The 6,724-nt window shown below is 61.2% G+C and overlaps 1 protein-coding gene across 1 annotated transcript in view; it reads right to left on the bottom strand.

The window, feature by feature from the left end:
* The window catches only part of Jph3 (junctophilin 3), a 40,096-nt gene that overhangs the window by 30,403 nt on the left and 2,969 nt on the right, over positions 1–6,724 (bottom strand). The gene's annotated exons all lie outside the window — the stretch shown is intronic.

Here is a 6,724-nt window from a genome sequence, read left to right as displayed (position 1 = left end):
TCAGGAGACAGCGCTGGGCCTGAGCTGCAGAGCTGGTAACGAAGCCCATCCCGCAGGTCACCTGTCCACCTCCATAACCACCGTAACCACGGCCACGTGCACCCGGACACCAGCCCTCTTCACAGCACTCCAAGACAGACGCGTGCATGGCCGAGGCAGAAGCCAGTGTGTCCAGCGGCGCTGCTGCACTGAAATGCCAGCGGACCCGTGGACACACAGGTCCTGCCCCCGCAGGTCCGCAGAGGGGCCGGAGACTCCACACTCATCACGGCTTCCGAGGCCACGTGTGGCATGCGTTCACAGGCACGAGCCGAGAGCTACGCTTCTCCACGTGGGGTCCTTGACACCGGGTGGCAGCATCGGAAACTTACAGAAACCCTGGGTGACAGCCCGGACGTTCCAGCTCCACAGCCGGCCGCCAGGAGGTTGTGAAACACGCCCAGGCGTGGGAGGCACTGGCCTGGGGCCGGCGGCGGCAGCCCACAGCCTCCCCGCCGCAGAGACCGGGTCTCGGGCTCCGGAAGGAGCTGGCACAGGAGCTGACCTGGGGAGGGAGATGCACGGGGTGTGGGGAAAGCACGGGGCTCCACCCTGGAGAGGAAGAGGCTCCCACAACACCAACAACTTCTGCCACCACATGCACCTTCCCGAACAGCCCAGCACCTGCCCCAGGTCTCCGCCGACCCTGGGGACACACTTCTCGCAGGTCCCCGAAGTCTGACAAGAAAAATCCTTGTGTCACATATTTTAGTTTTGCATCTCTGTCCAGATTGCTTATTCTCTTAGAAATATCTTTAAAAACAAACAAGGTCTTGCTACATAGCTTAGGCTGGCCTTGACATCAAAAACTCCTGTTCACAGTCCCCCTCTCCCCCTCCCCCTTTCCCCCTGCTGAGATTACAGGCATGGAGACCATGCCCAACTCATTCTATTTCTCTTTGCTCATTTCTTCAAGTCTTCTATGCTACCCAAACCTGCCCCAGGGTCCCCAGTCCCACGCCGTGCCCACGGGACACACACTTTTCAGATGACCCCCTGTGTCTGGCCAGGAAAAGCAGCAGCACAAGGTGGTGGGAACCAAAGTCTTCCAGCACTCTGCAAGGAGCCCGCTTGCTCCCGCCGCTCTGGCCGCTTCCCACCCGACTGCTCTATCACCTGCTGCTCCTTTTGTCCAAATTCTCATGTAAAATGCCGGCAGTCTGTGGCACATAGCCACAAAGCCAGTAACAAAACCAAGCTGGGATCACCGGCCTGGTAACAGAGCGCTTTAGGAGACATTCCCCTCGGCCACCCATGGCCAGTCTGGGCTCCCAGACGGCACCTCTCAGGTTTGAGGACGGCGGACAGAGCCATCATGGCTGTGTTTGTCCTCCCGGTTCCGTCACTGCACAGGGTTTGCTGAGTGACAAGTATGTGCCACCACTGCCTCAGCCACGGGTCACCAGGCAGTGAGCACGCACGCAGACCCTCACCCCTGCCCTCACGAGCTATCTTCTGCAAAGATGCGCGTCCATCTCTGCACGGCCCAATAGGATGGGCGCCAGCCCAGCGGCCACGGAGCCCAGCAGTGTGCCTGGTGCAACGGGAAAACCGAATTCTCACATCTTAATTTCACTTTCATTCATTCAGTTTCAAAGAGCCACAGGTGGCCAGTGGCCTTGTGGCTGGGCAGGCCTGAGCCACCTCGTCCATCAGCAGAGGCTGATTCCAAGAGAAGGTAGCTGAGCATGGCGGCACACACCTGACATTACAGCTATCTGGGAGGCACAGGTAAGAGCCCTGTGGTCCAGCCTGGCCAGAGCAAAAGTATGAGACATGACTGGAAAAACACAGAGCCAAAAGGTCTCAGGGCAGGGGTCAAGTGGTGGAGCATCTGCCTAGCCAGTACAGGCTCCGAGTTCAAATCCCCATATACAGCCAAAAAATAAAGGGAAGGGCAAGTTCCCTTCCGTCAGCTGCCACAGCCAAGAGCAGGCCTGTGTCAGCACGATGGCCCTCGGTCCTCCACAGGCCAACCCCGCCTGAGCTCGCCTCCCCTCCACCTCCCGGAAGGGCGTGGCCAGGAGGTGGCGCCACACCCGGCTGGTGCTGGGCTTGGAGAAAAGGCTGAGAGCCGGTGGAGCGTTGCATGGAGCTGGGCCTGCGACAGAGGAGGCCAGGCTCAGTCCGGGGCCAAGGGTGCAGGAATCCAGGGCCAGGCGATCACTGGGCCGCCCACCTGGGCTGGCTCGGGGAAGCCGGGAGCCAGGGCCCAGACGGGCCTGGCTGTCTGGCAGGCGCTCTCCAAGGTGCTGAAGCAACCAGGGCCTCCTCAGAACCAAGGCCAGGTCCACAGCTCGGCCTGGGCCCCTCCCCCCTGCGGATACAAACTGGGGGGGTGCTGTGGGCAATGTACACAGACACGCTGTGCTCACAGACCCAAACACCTGTCCTTGAAACACATGCAGAATTACCAGCTCATGGCCAACAGCCAGTTACATTTAGAGTTGCAGAGAATACGACACTGAGGAAGGAGAAAAGTCTGGAAGGAAACGGGTTCCTGTCCCAACACCATCTCTTCCCCAGAGCCTTCCTCTCAGAGCCCGGAAGAAGCCCCCTGCTGGGCCTTGGCTCACTTGTGCTAATGGTCACACTCACAGGGCTCGGAGGGGCCCAGCCCGCTCACACACAGCTCGCTCACTGTGCAGCTATTTACCAAGTGACAGTGCCAGCCGCGGGCCACCAGCGGTGACAACCCAGCTCCTCCCCTTCCCCACGAGGGCAGCGGCCCTCACCCCTCCCAGCCCTCACCAGCCCCAGTGCTAGCACGCCAGGAGGAGGGCTGCCTTTCACCAACGCTTGCTCTTATACTGGTGTTTGTTCCTACAACTGGTGGTGGCAGCCTGCAAGGAATGAAGCATTTGCTCCCCCTCCCTCCCTCCCTCCCCCTTAGGAAGCCTTTCAAACCCCACGCCCCTTAAGGGGCCCGGGGGGGAAAAAATCTCAGAAGAGCTAAGTGCTTGTTTCTTTCTGGTCCTGAAATGGTTTCTCCTAGGGTAAAATCCATATGGATGACTCCCTTCCTCCCAACTCCTTAAAAAGAGAACTTTTCACACAGTCACAGCTGGGCACCAAAAACATGCCCGAGGGTAGGTAATGTTGTTTGCATGAGGGACATTAGTATCGGAACTCTGTTTAAAATAGAGACGGGGCCCCTCTGCCTGCCATCAGAGCGCCACGTTGGGGGGGGGGCTCGGAGAGCAGCAAAGCCAGGATGCGCGCCTGGCTGTTGGGGGGGGGGAAGGATGGAAAATGTCTCCGGGCAGGTGTGTGTGTGTGTGTGTGTGTGTGTGTGTGTGTGTGTGTGTGTGTGCGTGCGCGCGCGCGCATGCGTGTGCCTGGAAGGGGAGGGGGCTCTGAATCCTGGCTGTGGGTGTGTGTGTGTGATTTGTGGAGGTTGAGGAATCTGGACTGGTGAACGGGACCTGTGTTTGAGGGGGAGAGGCCTGGGTGGCAGATGAGTCATCTCTCCCAGGGTGTGGGAGCGCTTATCTGAGGGGTAACTTCTGGTCCCTGGCACCCAGGGAGGCCGGCTACCTGTGCAACCAACCACAAGGACCCAGCAGGTGTCAGCGGAACCACAGGTGCGGGCTGGCCAGGGAGGCCTCCTCCCTCTCCATCCCCCCCCCACGCCCGCACACATGTGCCTGTACATCAGCCTGCAGCCCTGCGAGGAGTGGATGTGGGAGAAGATGGAGGAGCAGAAGGCATCTCTGCACAGGAAATTTACAGGGGTGAGCCCCACAGACTCCGGAACCAACCGTGAATCCCACCCCACCCAAAGCTCATCTGCCTGGAAGCCTCTGCTTCCCAACATGGAGAATGGGAATGAGAAGGCAGGCCGCCAGCACTGTAAGAATGAAGCAGGGAATTCTCCCAAACCTCGCACACAGCAAGAATCTCCTGGTACTGCTACTGACCCTTGCACGGCCACCCTTAGCAAGCCTGGCTACACATGAACTATAATAATAAAAATGGTGATGACCCTCACCAGCAACCCACACCTACAATCCTAACTACTCAGGAGACTGAGATCTGAGGATCCTGGTTCAATGCCAGCCTAGGCAGGAAAGTCTAGGAGGCTCTTATCTCCAATTAACCACCAGAAAACTAGAAGTGGAGCTGTGGCTCAAGTGGAAAGCAAAGGGACCAGTGGCCAGGCCCTAAGATCAGTTCTAGGACCCACACCAAAAAAAAAAAAGTGAAGCATGCATATTGTATTGCACTTGATGTTGATACGCCCACGCAGCAGCAGCAGCAGCCCCTTGCAAAGGTGAAGAAAAAGAAGCTCAGAGAGGTCAAGTAACTTGCCCAAGGTCACAATACAAAGAGCGCTAAGGGCCAGGATTCCCAGCAAGCCTGTGCACCTGCTGCCCCGTGGCCCAGGCCTCACCAGGCAGAGCCCCGCACCGGGGGAGGGTGAGCCGGAGGAGGACTTGGCACAAGTGTCCCGAGTCGGAATGGATTCCATACCAACTCCAGCTAAATGCAGAATACATTTGCTGCTCCTGTATTATTCATGACAACCACTGTTTCCCCCAGTCAGCACTGGGAACGGCACTAAAGTTGGGGAGCTCTGCAGAGGCCAACCTCAAGTTCTCTGTACAAGGTTGGACCGGCACTGGACCACGCACTCCGGAGGGCGCAGCCCCCGCTGCCTGCCACAGGTGGGCAGGGCGCTGAGGCTCTGTCCTGCTCCAGCAGATGCTGCCCCGTCTGGTCTGCAGCAGGGCTGCCCAGGGGCCCAGGCTCCCAAGAGCTCGCGGGCTAACAAGATGCTATGGCTGTGCTCAGAGGCCTGTTCCTGGATGCTGGTCCTGACCCCCACCCCAGTCCAGAAAGGCCAGTTCAAGTCTCCCAAGTGCCGTGTCCCCAGCCAAGCGGGCAGCCAGCCTGGTGAGGACCTGGGCAAACCGGGCTGCCTTCCAGCAGGTGTGGTGGGAGCCAGGGGGGTGTGGCAGACAGAGGGAGGGCCCTGCCACCAAGCCACACGAGCCCTGGCCCCTTGGCCTCACTTGTACAGTGGACCGGAGGAGCCAGAGAGGAGGGGCAAGGACAGAAGGCTGAAGGAGCCGCCTGCTGGGGTCTGGGTGGGGAGCCCAGAGCCCTTATCCAGAAAGTGTCCTCCTCCGAACAGCCCAGCTCCCGGATGCCGGACCAGCCCCAACCCCAGCTCCCTCGCCAGAGCGCCGCCGAGAGGGAGGCTGCGCCAGGACCTCCATCACAACACCTGCAGCTGCATGTCACAGTTCCTGCTCAAACATTTGTTGACTGGAGGGAAGGATTGCTCAGGCGGGGCCTGGGACACAGGAGCCATCTGGGGGAGGGGCGCAGGACTGGGTGCGGCCCCACCCTCCTCACAGCCCATGGGGACTGGCCTACACCACACCATGAAGAACCTTCCAGCCGGGAGCCCCTTTGGAAGGTAGCTCTGCAGACCGTCTAGCAAAGCCCCTCCCCCCACCCGCGAGAACTGCTCCAAGCTCCCCAAGAGCCCAGCTGGGAACCAGGCTGCTCGCCCACCCACTGCGGCCACCACAACTGCTGCCGGGGCCTGGCCAGGCCTGCGTGTGCACACACGGGCCCACGCTTGGAACGGAGGGAGGGCCGTCTGCTCCTGGCGGCCCCTGGCACCCCAGGGTCAGCAAAGCACTCCAGCCCGCTCCATGAAAACAACCAGACAGAAAAGGCCACCTGGGCCCCGGGCTGGGCACGGCAGACAGGCAGGAGCATTATATAATTAACTGCCCAGGCTCCGCCTCCTCTTTGGGTAATAACGAACCCTGCCTCTCCGTTGCATAAGCCAAAATAATAATTACTCCCCAGCCCTCCTCACTCCTGGATGAGGCCCGGAAGCCCCCCCTCCATGCCCGGGCAGGGAGACACGGGGACACTCTGGGCCCCCTCCTCCCCGGGGAGCACAAGTCACTGCAGCGCATCTAACTCCCTTCCCGGGCATCTATGCTTGAACAACAAGCAGTCTGCCCAGTGGGAGGCACCTCCAGAGACAGCTGGGGGGAGGGGGAGGCCTCTGGGCCACAGTCTGTTGGAGCCTGGCTTCCAGGAGGGTCCAGGCCAGGGGCAGCCGCCACGCCGGCCACGGCTTCCCGGATAGAAACCTTCACACAGGCAGCTCACCGGCCTTGGCCGCCGGCTCCGGCCCCAGTGTGGTGGCATCTTGGGTGGATGGCACCCCAGCAATTCCCCGGGAAGGCGACATTCCTGGGCTCTCTGGAAACAGATGGGCCTCCCTCCCCCCTCTCCCTCCCTCCAGCAGCCTGCTTCGACGGCGCTGGCCCGGTCCAACCGCCCATAAGTTCATTGCCTGGCTGTTTCTGGTCGGGTAGGCGGCCCGGCCTCTAGCTCCCAGTCGCTACCTCTTGGTTGGCCTGGGTGGATTCGCAGCTGAGGGAGGCCGGGGCCTGACCCTCAGCCCTACCGGAGGAGGAGGGGTTCCGCAGCCCCCACCCCAACCTCGGTGGGTCCCGGAGGTGGCCGCAGGCCCGGCCGGGCCTGGCCCGCCGGTCCCCGGCCTGCTCTGACGCCGGTCCCCGGGCTCGGGGCCCGACTGGGCCCGGCCCGGCCGCCCGACACCCCTCACCCCCAGCCGGCAGGGCAGGGGGACACCCCCCCCCAGCAAGGGGCAACCTGTGGCCAGGCCTCTGAAACCCCCAGCCCCGCAGGA

The sequence above is a fragment of the Dipodomys ordii genome, unplaced genomic scaffold, assembly GCF_000151885.1.
Source record: "Dipodomys ordii isolate 6190 unplaced genomic scaffold, Dord_2.0 Scaffold18, whole genome shotgun sequence".
Taxonomy (NCBI): domain Eukaryota; kingdom Metazoa; phylum Chordata; class Mammalia; order Rodentia; family Heteromyidae; genus Dipodomys; species Dipodomys ordii.
Note: the sequence above shows the minus strand (reverse complement) of the source record. Positions and strands in the feature narration are given on the sequence as shown.